Source organism: Spea bombifrons, chromosome 9 (genome assembly GCF_027358695.1).
Source record: "Spea bombifrons isolate aSpeBom1 chromosome 9, aSpeBom1.2.pri, whole genome shotgun sequence".
Lineage (NCBI taxonomy): Eukaryota > Metazoa > Chordata > Amphibia > Anura > Pelobatidae > Spea > Spea bombifrons.
Window position 1 is genome coordinate 17,507,158 of NC_071095.1, and position 12,889 is coordinate 17,520,046.

At 42.0% G+C, this 12,889-nt stretch overlaps 1 protein-coding gene across 1 annotated transcript in view; it reads left to right on the plus strand.

Annotated features, from left to right (window-relative positions):
- The first annotated feature begins 4,047 nt into the window (after positions 1-4,047).
- SV2A (synaptic vesicle glycoprotein 2A) overlaps positions 4,048-12,889 on the plus strand; it is a 32,881-nt gene continuing 24,039 nt past the window's right edge. The window contains exon 1 of the mRNA XM_053474318.1: positions 4,048-4,174. The gene's annotated coding sequence lies outside the window, so the exon portion shown is untranslated. The remainder of the gene's footprint in view (positions 4,175-12,889) is intronic.

The following is a 12,889-nucleotide window of genomic DNA, read 5'->3' on the forward strand; positions in this document are numbered from 1 at the left end:
TGAGCAGTTTTTCTTTTTCTGGCCGCTATTGGGGCGCAACTCCCAGGATACCATTTCTTGTTTAGAAACAGCGATGCGCGTCATTCATATTTAACCCTGCAAGTGCCAAAATAAATGAAAATACCAGGCATATGAGGTGTTTCCAAAAACAGGACAAATACCCAAATACATTTTTGGAGTCCCCCCGCCCCATTTGCACTGGTTATATTAAGTTTTTATAGGTAAAACTGTGAAAATATTTCGGTTTTTCCCTAATTTCCCCCTACATTTTTTGGTATTTTTCATACTTAATGATGGTTTATATATATATAATTATTATTTCAAAAGAAATCCCTACTTGTGCTGAAAAAAAACAATATGATTTGTGTGGGTGCTCTAATTGAGAAGAGAGAATTTACAGTTGAAGAAAGCAAAAACACAAAAAATGGCTCCGGTCTTTTAGCGCAACCTTAGTAATGAAAACCCGGTCCTGAAGGGGTTAAAGGGTTGTCATGATCCTGTGGACTAAAGGTCCTAATTTGTGAATTGAGGTAGCCATGTCTCTAAATATATCAATGATGTCGCAGAGACAGTCCCATCAGCAGCGACCTAAATCATATCTAGGGCTCAGAATGCTGACTTCCAGCTTTCTTCCCCTTCCATGTGAATTTAAGGAAACAAAAGACCAGTTTGTCTGATGGGGAGTACTGGAAGCATCTGTAAGGGGTGAAGTAGACGTCCTGAGAAAGAGAGATGCAAGTGCGCCCGGTTCTATTCTGTTTGAATTTTCTAAATTATATGGGAGGATATTTAATGAATACAGAAGCGAGCGGTCTTTTGGAACACAGAGCCATAAATAAGTCACAAAAATGTCCCTTGTCTTTGCAATATTTATTTAAAAAAAAAATCCTTTATAGTGCCCCCTCTTTCCAGTAAAAAAAAGAACACTGCATCTAAATAGGATTGTGGATTGGTGACGTGTAACAGAGATCATCTACAAAAGCAGACACCCTACTATCCCGATCACTGTCTTATCCCATCAAAGTTATCAGAATCCTAATCAGAGTGTCGAGGGTGATATCAAACAAATAGGCCATGGTGTGCATCCCTGACATACCCCCTCCCCATTTCAACTAGTCATGAATCCGGTCCATTGACTGTTTTGCAGGTGACCTAGTGGCCATCCTCTCAAAACCTCCCTCTGTGTCTAACCAATGCCAAACTACAAGCACCATTAGTCAAATGTCCCAGCAGGATGGATGTTAGCTGTCCACATCCCTACCACTGTTAGCTATCCCTATCCCTACATGATAACATTTATTTTTGGTATACTCGATTTGTCTTTTGGCCCAGTCCAGTAGATGAATTCCCAAAAATTGTTGGGCCTGGAGATATTCTTATCCAAGGTATCCCGGATGGCTGACTAGAATGTATTAAAGGCAATTCTTAGTTGTCAAATTACCCCAAGTCATTTCCAGAAAAGTAATGAATTTCGGATCATGTGCCAGATAGGCGGAAAAGGACCGATGTCTATTACATTACATTTATTTATAAAGGGCCACCCCATTTTTTTCCACTGATTTTGACATGGGGGCATGGTCTGAAATATGTATGGTATGAATCTTAGTATCCCTGCTATGTGGGAGCATAGAGAGGTCATAAAAAAAAACAAAGTCAAGTCTTGCTAGCATATGATGTACCCCTGACAAAAAGACGAAAACCCTTACATGCAGTTGAAGGGCTCTCCAGGGATCTACTAGCCTTACATTCCCTCTGTAAACTAGTGGGGGTTCTGGTGGAAATCTGTCTCAAGTAGTGTCCAATACTGTACCAAAGTCACCATTATGACAGAGGTGGGAGTAGTCAGCAAGTACATCCAACAATTTACAATAAAAGGCCCCATTTGGTTCATAGATATTTACCATAAGACATTTGCATTAATAAATTGTTACTTCCAGTATAATAAATCTACCTTCAGGATCCAGTGAGCTAGAACCAATTGTATAACATAAGTATTTATGGAAGACTATGCCCACTTCTATCTATAGATCCATAGGGGCAGAGACACCTTTCCCACTCAAAGTGCTTGTATCCCCCAATGAGTTTCCTGAAGATATACAACAGAGGGAGCCGACTGACAGTCTATTGGAAACTTTTATGTGTTTGGTTAATTTAACCTGTCTACGTTGCTAGTAATTAGTCTAAAATGGTCCTGTAGGAGAGTAGCAAAGGAAGACTGAGAGTCATTAGCCATGCCTTACCAATGCCTCTAAGGCAAATGGTTATGAGAACAATGTATGTGAGGCATCCCCTGTCCCAGCACTGGGGGGGGCCAGTATTGTTGCTGTTATTCAAATAAAAGCAATTAGGTGGGAAACCAACATAAACCGCCGTAACAATAAACAGGGAAATTCTAAAGCAGCCATACACGCGCATGTGCAGTGCTCCGATGACATCTGCTGCCAGTTTTGAATGCAGCATGCAGTATTCTCAGTTGTGTAACCTCAGTTTTATTATTTCATGCGAGAAAATTCCAAGGCATTTATTCACTAAGAACAAGAAAGTGGTAGTTGGGTGCAAGACTTTGTAGTGGGTCCCTTGGGCAACGAGGAGCTACATACGCACTACCGCACGCTACGTTTTTATGCTTATGTAGAATGCAGCCGAGCATTTGCCCGATGTGCCAGACACATAGTCTGGGCCTGCTGCCAACCACCCATAACTACCATAGAAGTAATTGTATAACAAAGCCCACTTGGAACGTTTCAGTCCGTAATGCATGCCTTAACCTGCCCAAAACAGATGCCACGCATCAGTCTCGCGTCCCCCTGAGGATTTCTACTGTGTGACAGCATAATGTAGGAGATCCTATTCACATAAGTCTTAAACAAGATCAGAGACCCAATATATAAAGCGCAACATAAAACATTGCTACAGTTACTTTCTGGATGAACAATATCAACATCCAGCTGGCTGTGCTTTGTTAGTGTTTACATTGTAACAACACTCAGTTTGAACGCTGCATTAAAGGCGCACTCCAGTCTTCATGCACAGAATCCTCACAGCTCCTTGTCTTGTAGGAGATGTATTCCAAAGCCACAGATGCTTTAGAAGTCTCTTCTTCACATGTAAAGCCTTTCAGATTAGACCTCTGAAGCCCTTAAACCTTTGCCGACTTTTTCTGTGCTGGCCCAATAATAGGTACAGTCGTCAAGTAAACACTTTGTCGTCTTTTTAGACCAATACTGCTACATCCACTTTCCCTATGAATATACAATGTAGTATTGTACAGCTGGAAAGCTTCTCCGCCTCCTGCAACAACCAGACCATCTGTGGTGTATGTGCAAACAAGCATCAGCCCCTGTGTTTAAGGAACAGTAAACACCGTGGAAATGGCAGATAACTGGGACAGGAGGGCAAGGTTAGGTTGAGAGGCATATTAGAAGGCAATCCTGGTGCACAACATGGTGCAGCCCCCCAAGTAGCTAATAGAATGTTCCAGCATTTATCACATAATCCCGAAGATCCTCATAGACCGGTGCTATTTTGCATCAGTATAATTTTGTGATCCCTGGCCGAAACCTTGAAAAAGATCCAGATCTGGCCTTTCACGCTCCATCTTGTCCCCTTTTCTTGACTTGTTGCTCCCCTTATCACCCTGGGCCATTACCGCCCCTTCCTGTCTGCATCCCATTCAGCCTGATACCATCCTATTGTCCCCTCCCCTCCATGCAGATCTCTTAGTCAGTGGAAGCGTCAGCTGGAACCTACTAATAATAACACCCTATTTGTCAGGTTCAGCTACTCCAGTGCATTTCAATGAGATACGTTAGGCTTGGCATCAGTGCAAAGAAATACGGTGGAGGTGGGGGATGCCGCGGCCAACACCTACATCAATGATTCCACCCTGCTTTCTCCCAGCTACCCCCTCTCATTCGGTTGGATGTAAGGAGAGCACAAATCAGCAGCTCTTGGCTGAAGCCCTTGGGGAGGCTGTGCTAAAGATGACAGATTGAAGCTCTTTGCCCTCCCCCCTCCTCGGCTGTGCACAGTGGTTCTGCCCATTGCTCTGTTGTAGGATCCCTGTTAGCTCCCAGTCTGGTACCCACACTCTCATCCTCCAGCATCCTCAGCCAGCAGCATCCCTGTTGCTCCCCATCAAGCAGCAGATCTCCCCAACGATAATGAACTTAAGGTAAACCACAACAAAAAAGCAATGCAATACTTTACCTTTTATCCCTTTTCTCAACCCTGTAATGACAGCCAAATTCTTGTATTCTTATTGGTGTGGCCATTTTGTCCTGAAAATCATTGGCCCTATATTAATTTGGGATGCTGCCTTTACCTTGCGCCGCTGCCTGTATTATTATATTGACAGGTCCTGGTTCTGTGCATCCTTTTTGGTTATATTAGTGAATTTTATATAGGGTTTTTTGTGCACCTGTGCAGTTTGACCTTGGAGAATGTACCCTAATACATCAAATGTTTCACTTCTATGGTGATGTCTGTGGAGTGGGCTTACATGGCTGACATGTCAGCGTGCAAAATATCTCTTCTCTAATCTCAGGGTGTCACATTGTCACGAACAAGGTATTTTATAGCAAAAAAAAAATAAATGAACCCATGCTTCTTGTCTGATGATTTGATCTATAAGCATCTGTATAGGGATATTTTAATGTAAGCATGACCGTATATAGACCATATGGAAATCTGGCACTGAAATGCAATATTGAAACAACTGCTGAATTGTATTTTAAGAAAATTAGGGCCAGGGTGACCACAGGAGATTAAATGGGGAGAAGGGAATTCAGTGTGAGAGGTGGAGGGGCTGACATAGAGGAGAGACAAATTAATATATATCCATGCAGTGTGTCTGTGTATTAAAGACACACACAATGCAGACTGAAAGGGTTATCAATTGGCATGTTTTCTATATCTTTATACATGTAGTGTATGCTCGGGGTAGGACCAATATATTATTATATGTAATTTCTGCTGAGTTGGCCAAAATGACCTTGGCATATTGATGCTTGATAGTTCCTCTGATTTACGGCTAATGACAGCCCACTGTTACTATTAGGTAAGATTTTAACCCTGTTAGTTCTTCTCCAGCGCTTCTATCTTTAATTACACTGGTTAAAACCAATATATATATGTATACATACATTCCGTTATAGAGTGAAAATTGGAGTTCAGAAATCAATTCCATTCAGGGGTTAGAGGATGGGGGTAATATGGTTCAGATATGCAATATATGAAATGTGACAGAACTAATTAACCCCCGTGAACTAATGATTAGATAATAGGGATATAGCTTTGTTTTTGGTATTTTGCAGCTTATTATTTGATGCTCACATCTCGCCCCTGCGCCAATTTCCAAAAAAGGGAATTTCATTAAAAAAAATTAAAAAGAAAAAAAAGTCTCTACATGTCAGGTTAATGTAGTCATAGCCTTTGATAGATGTGCATTGGCTGTGCCATTGGTGTTGCTGGCAAACAGGGACATATGTTAACGTGGAGGAATTTTTTTTATAGATGGCAAAGACACAAGAATGACCATATCTGTCTTTTCTTGGGGGATTGACATAAATTGTACAAGACATAATAGATGTAATGTTAGCATGTTTTACTTTACTGAGGAAGTAGTAGATAAGTGGTACAGTCCTCAACCAGAAATGTTAGAGGTAAATACAGCGAGAGGATTTCAACATGCATATGGCTTCCGAGTCTAACACGAGACATATGACTGATTTGGGTTTGAGGCAGGAAAAACAGACAGACTAGATAGGCAGCATGGGTCTGATGTGCCGGCAGATTCTATGGTTAAGTAGCCAACCTTATATTTTAGGATCCAGGAAGCAGTACATCCACGTAGAAATGTTCCTAGCCAGTTAGTAGTCTTATTACCTTCCTGGCCCCTGGGTGTTCTTAATGCCTCTGAGTGATCCCCAACTAATATTGCAATCCTACGATTTTACTGGCCAGCTGTGGTCTACCAACCAATAAGCTTTGGCATACCTGAAGGCTCTGATCTAAATACCCCAGATAATTAACCGACTAACCGCCCAGCTGGGGCAACACATATTAAATCACTGTTAATGAAAATTGAATGTGCTCTGATGAAATATTAAAGCTGTAGACACTATATATATACATAGATCAGCTCGCTGGTCTGGTGTGAAAATGCAATGTTAACACCCTCCTGTATTCACACATCTGAGGCAGTGTTAATGAATGCTGACGTTTTTAGACACTCTGTATTAACAAAGCTCAGCAAGGCCATAGAGAGGATATGAGTTTCTAGTCAAATAACTAAAGTGTCATCAGAAAAAGAGGACTTTCATAAGGATAATGTGGAGTGTGTATAATGGTTAATTCCAAATTCTTGTATGTAAATGGTTGTTTAGAACTTGTAGCTAAAAAAACAACAAACCAAGGGGTGGCCAAAGACTAAATAAACTATGTTTTTTAGGAGGATATAACTAACTTTGATGTCCGGTCTTTTCCTTAATTGACATTGGCTTCCATGTGTTCAACTGGTTGGCGATGGCGGCAGTTGGAGGAGGTATTGTAGCCTCAGCTCATAGTGTTATGTCGAGACCTTCGACATTATGTGTTGCAAATTGGAGTGTGTCCAGATTGTGTGACTCTGAGAAGCTGCCCATTAACCCTGAGACCCTGATATTGGGGTAAAAATCCTGAAACTCAGGGTCAACCCCGAGAGTTCCCAGGTATGACACTACCAAATGGGAGGTGGGATTTTTACCCAAAAATATATATCAATATTATAATATATATATTTATATATTAATATATAATAATATATCAGAGGAGCGATGCAGGTTGAAGAGAGATGGTCCCAGGCCTAGGGCTGGGTAAAAAGCCGGCAGACTAAATTAAAAAAAAAAAGGGAAAAGATAAAGTGGGGACAAATTTATCAAGGCAAATATGGGCTGTTGTACTGAAGCAAAGTGCAAAATTTGTTGAAATCAATGTTGAAGACAAGATCTGGACCAATTTAGGGTCACAATTCTAAACTGGGACAGTTATCAAAAAATTAATCACGTTTGTCTTGGTGAAGATAGCCCACAGCATGTGCATGGGAGGGAAACAGATCGAATCAAATATTTTTTCTTTACACAGAAAATGCTTGGACATTTTATAATATACAATAACCTCAAATGCTGTGCGATTTGAGGGGTACATTTGTGTGGCTATTGGGCCGATTAAAGAGCGCTCAGCAGAAAGAGGCAGCACAGAGTAAGAAGATGACGGATTTAATCTATGTCAGGAGCGCTGGCTGACAGCTTGGGGAGACTGCAAAGTACGGTATTTTTCTGACAACCATAAAAATAAGCGTGGTCTGCCCGCATTACTTACAGAAACGGTAAAAGCGCAGAGATCTGTAATCAATAGTAAGGATGTTTACTATATCTGGCCCGGGGAGTTATCAAACTGATTAAATGGAGCTTGTCTTACAAGATCAGTTCTTTAACACAACAGGGATCACTCTGTTAACAGGACTTTCACTTGAGCCCAAAATGTGGCTACCATGGAGCAGATGATTGTGGTCCACTAACAGAAGGTGGTGTGTGTTTGACATCCTCTGCTATAGATGCCTGGGGGAGCCCAATGACCTGGGGGACCCTACACTACAGGGACCCAGGTAACGTCCCTGCTTGTATCCTCCTGGTGCAACAATACACATTGCTTTATGGGACATTAAACATGTGAAGGTCCAGTGCTTTTAGAACACCTTATCAGCATGCATGCATTCTTATAATGATAAGACAGAATGACACTTGTTTCTGTGACCTATAGGTACATGGCTAGATATGTGATATAATTTACAGACTTCCTATTGGGTGCTCAGGTTGCCATGGACAACTGTGCATCCAATGGGTTCCAAAGTGCCATTGGCATTATGCATAAAGTCAAGGTTTGTTTCATTTCCTGATGAACCTTTCCTTAAAATCCTGCCACGTGCATGCCATTTTTTGGGGGGTTACAAGTCAACGTAACACTCTCTTCCCTTTTGCACGCAAGTTGGGATGCATGGGGTCTCATCTGCATGACTCTAGACACAGGGCACATCATCCTTCATTTCAAATGCAGCTGTTGTTGCAGTCAGTGTGCCTATAAATATCTCTTTCCGTGTTCCTTACACATGCTTACACGCTGCCCTCCCCCTTCCACACTACACATTCTGCCAGGGCTAAGAATAGCTCCCTATGAAAAGGTCTGTGTGACGGGGTAACACTTGCTGCGCCACGGGTCCATACCGCGCCAACACGTACATATTGTGTGTTTGACACAGCCAATACAATGTAACACATCAGGATTTATCAATTCTCTTTCTGCCAAGGGAATTGAGGGAGGATATTTAAATCACAGGCTTGAAGTCACCTACGAGCCCGATTGTGCCTTCAAAACATGTGTGTTAGGAAAACACCAGCTTGGTTTATGGTTTGTAAGGTAACAGACTTATTTCACAATTTCTATAGAAAACTCATATATATATATATATATATATATATAGTGTTCATATGAGGTTGATATCTTTTATTGGGCCAATATAGCAAAAAGATGTAAAATGACATAACCTTTTGGGAGCTTACGCTCAAACACTCACACTACCATATCCAATCACTAACACACACAGACACCTGAACATGCTAACATACCCACACACTTAAACACTTGCAATAAAATACCCAAACATACGCAAGTGGCACCCCAGACAAGAGAATATTATTTTCTTCACCCTCCCCCTCCATTCTTTTACCTATATGGCAATATTTTATAAAACCTAGCAGAATGGAGCTGTGAAGAAGGGAACTCACAGCATGAATGAGTGAGGGCAAACAGGAGGGGCACTTATACTACAGGTACAGCATTGAATAGAAACTTCATTGGGGTGAAGAAATAATATGACCTTCAACTACCGCAACTTAAAGAAACTAACAGGCTGTGGGGGGCGCATCTTCCATTTAAAGAGATGCACTAGAACAGGGCTGCAGAACTCCTGTTCTCGAAAGGGCCATGCTTTCTGGACACCCCAGCTTGAAACTACTTGTTTTTAGTCAAGGATACACAGAATTCCTGGTCTGTTTGTGGTCTTCGAGGATGGAAGTTGTGTAGCCCTGCACTAGAGCACAAGCTGGTAGGGAGGTTATGTGCAAAAGTGGGATATCAGACCTGGAGAGTCCTTCCAGACGAGACGGAAGAAATAGTCACTCAAAACGATTTTTGTTGCTACAATGTTAGTCTGTTGTGCTCCAGTGAGTCATTCATAAGCCCTAAGGCCAAGGAACACTGTTATGCCTGAAGTATGAAAGTCTCTACACAAGCGTAAAGGTCACAGAACACGCTGGATGCAATATTCTCCAGATAGCCCTTTAGCAGTTTGGGGGTTATTATTCTATTTTTAACAAAAGCATAAAATATGTATATATTTTATATTTAGTTCCTGCGAGAACAGGGCCCTTCATTCCTCTTGTATCTGTATGTCAATTGCTGTATTGTACTTGTCGTTATCTGTAAAATTTTCATCTTGTACAGCCCTGCGGAATCTGTCGGCGCTTTATAAATAAAGTATAACAATGATATATATATATATATATATATATATATATATACACATTATATACCCATCAAATATGACTTAAAAGCCCATACCTGAGGCATAAGTACTGGCGTGTCTCTCACACCATATGACCATCAAAGTACCCCATTATTGGAGAGTCCTATTTACTCCTAACGTAGCTGACACCACATCGCTTTTAACCTGCTGACGTATGTCAGATTCAGCCAGGTCTTTCCCCTTGACTGAAAACCTGTGCCAAAAAAATCCTGGGCCCTCTGGGCTTTAAATGTAGGAACCTCTGTAAATTCCCCCAAGAAGCCAGTTTGAAGAGGAATCTGCCACCAAGTTCCTCCTAGGTGCACAGTGCATAGGTGATAAACGTAATCTAACAGAAGCGGACAGACTAATACAGGCTCAGGATGGGATCAAGACAATTTTCAGACACAGTGTTCAATGTTGGGGAAGAGACATCTTGGGCTCTCTACTTGGCATATGGACTTTTCTGCATCCTTACAGTTACACACATAAATAAGAGTGTGCAAAAAAGGGCCAACCTCCAGCCAGGGCCGTAGGAAGAGTAAGGCGAGAGAGGCACCCTCCTCGGGCGCAGCTGTGAGGGAGCACACAGCCGTCCGATCAGCAGCTGCAGGACTGGTTGGGGAGGTCACAATCCCCCTCTAACGGCACAACATTAGGGAGCACGAGGTCTGTCAATGCTTCCGGATCAACATCAAACCCCCGCACTCTGCATAAATAGCTGGCGTGTAGTGATGAGGAAGTACTAAAGCACAGCCCTGGAGTGACAGACATGTCACGTATGTGTATGTGTGTATGTGTGTTTATGGGCAGATGTGTGTAAAGGCAGTGTAGGTGTATATGCATGTTAATGGACAGGTGTGTGTAAGGGCAGTGTATGTGTATATGTGTGTTAATGGGCAGCTGTGTGTAGGGGCAGTTTATGTGTATTTATGGGCAGGTGTGTGTGAAGGCAGTGTGTATGGGCAGTCGTGTGTAAGGGCAGTGTATCTGTATATGTGTGTTTATGGGTAGGTGTTTGTAAGGGCAGTGTATGTGTAGATGCGTGTTTATGGACAAGTGTGTGGGGGCCGAGGTGTGTAAGGGCAGTGTATGTGTATATGTGCGTTTATGGGCAGGTATGTGTAAAGGCAGTGTATATGGGCAGTCGTGCGTAAGGCCAGTGCATATGCGTGTTTATGGGAAGGAGTGTGTAAAGTCAGAGGTGTCTAAAGGAAGTGTATGTGTACATATGTGTGTTAATGGGCAGGTGTGTGTAAAGGCAGTGTATATGGGCAGTCGTGCGTAAGGGCAGTGCATATGCATGTGTATGGGCAGGTATGTGTAAAGGCATTGTATATGAGCAGTCATGTTTAAGGGCAGTGAAAGTGTATATGCGTGTTTATGGGCAGATATGTGTAAAGGCAGTGTATATAAGCAGTTGTGTATAAGGGCAGTGTATGTGTATATGTGTGTTTATGGGCAGATATGTATAAAGGCAGTGTATATAAGCAGTTTGTGTGAAAGGGCAGTGTATGTGTATGTGTGTTAATGGGCAGGTGTGGGTAAAGGCAGTGTGTTTTATATGTGTCTTTATGGGCAGTTGTGTGCAAAGGCAGTGTGTGTGGGCAGTCGTGTATAAGGGCCGTGTATCTATATTTGTGTGTTTATGGGCAGGTGTGGGTGTCTAAAGGCAGTGTGTAAGGGCAGTGTAAATAAAATAGCCCCTGTAAAGAATAAAAAAAAACAGAAATAGCTGGGGGAGCAGAATTTTCTATTCTTGCCTCGGGCGCAAAAGGAGTTAGCTATGGCTCTGCCTCCAGCACCTAGGCCACATCCAAGCATGGTTCCAACACTAGGACATGTGGTTTGTCTATACCTAAACTAAAGACTTAAAACAGCCAAAGGTGGTCATTCTGCTATTAACTTATTGAGCACAAACATCAGAAGCCAAGGGGGAAACAGACAAAATCTAATCATAAGAATTACCAGAGTTCTGTAGAAAATCCACACAACCCCAGTCCATAGACATTCACTTTACTCCAGCATAACCCAAATTGTCATCGTAATACGATGTAATACATATGTGATATAATGGGACCATTTACATCAATAAATAACAGCATAATAACTACCATAACCATACATATAATTAGCATGTAGTTAAAACACATAGTACAGTCTGAAGCTTACCTAATGACATACAGAGAGACCTGCTTCCTTGTAGACATTGGCAAAAAAAACATGATGGGTCAACCAAGCCAAAAAGTTTAGCCAAATGTATCAAAAGATCTGTACTTCAAGATCAAGAAAAAAAGGTAGGGGTTACTCTTTGCGTGGCATAGGCTTCTGGGGCTACAACTGTTGGGGCCCTACAGACAGAAGAAATTAGATCTTTGACTCCCTATGGACGTGATTTACCCTCCTCCATCAGTGGTGGTGGTGGGTGCCTGGTCACAGCTCTACCAGACCATCTTTGGGTTCTGGTGTAGGTCCTAAACCAAAACCAAAACATAGCCCCCAGTTTGGTCCAAAGTATTCGATTGGTTACTGTGCTTCACTTTTATCACTTTGCACCAAAATTGTTCTTCATATGTAACGCCCAATGAAAGCTTTTCAAAGGTACTCTAATAAAAGAGGATTAAAATAAGCAATAAACATAAAAAAAGGAAAGGCTGGAAGCCGGTACCACTGATGATAATTCAAAAATCCTGCGAGAACAAAAAAATTGCTGAAAGGCCACAAGGAAACGCTTGTCATTACGTGCTTTTATCACTCACTGCAGTTGCCATGGGGACTGAATCGTGAATACATATTACGCTAACAGACTGATGATTTTTCCACCTCCCCCACTCCCTCCCCTCGGAGACGGTTACTCTCTCCCAAAGAGAGACGGGAGGGTGGTGGTGAATGAAATAATCTCGTGTTATTAAGAAAGATGGAAAATATTCCAGGCAGCGATGGCACCGGAGCAGAAGGCGTGACTGGTTTCCACCAGGTGTGTGAGAGGCATGGTCCCACATAGCGTATGGGAGAAAAGAACGGTATAGCAATGCTGCCAAGTGTCCCTGTTGGCTAGTCCTTCTTTGGACTTCAAATCTCTGTTTCCTTGGAGCTCAGAATGTTTTTTGGGGGGTATGAGGTTATCACAGGGTTCCATAGCCATAAACGCCCCATAAATGTGTATAGAAACAGCAAGAAATGGCTGTAAATTAAACCGTGTAAATAAAATAAAGATCTAGTTTATGCATAATATGTTTTTAGGCAGCTGCTTATGAGCCGTTTGCATGAATTCCCACTCTTTTATCA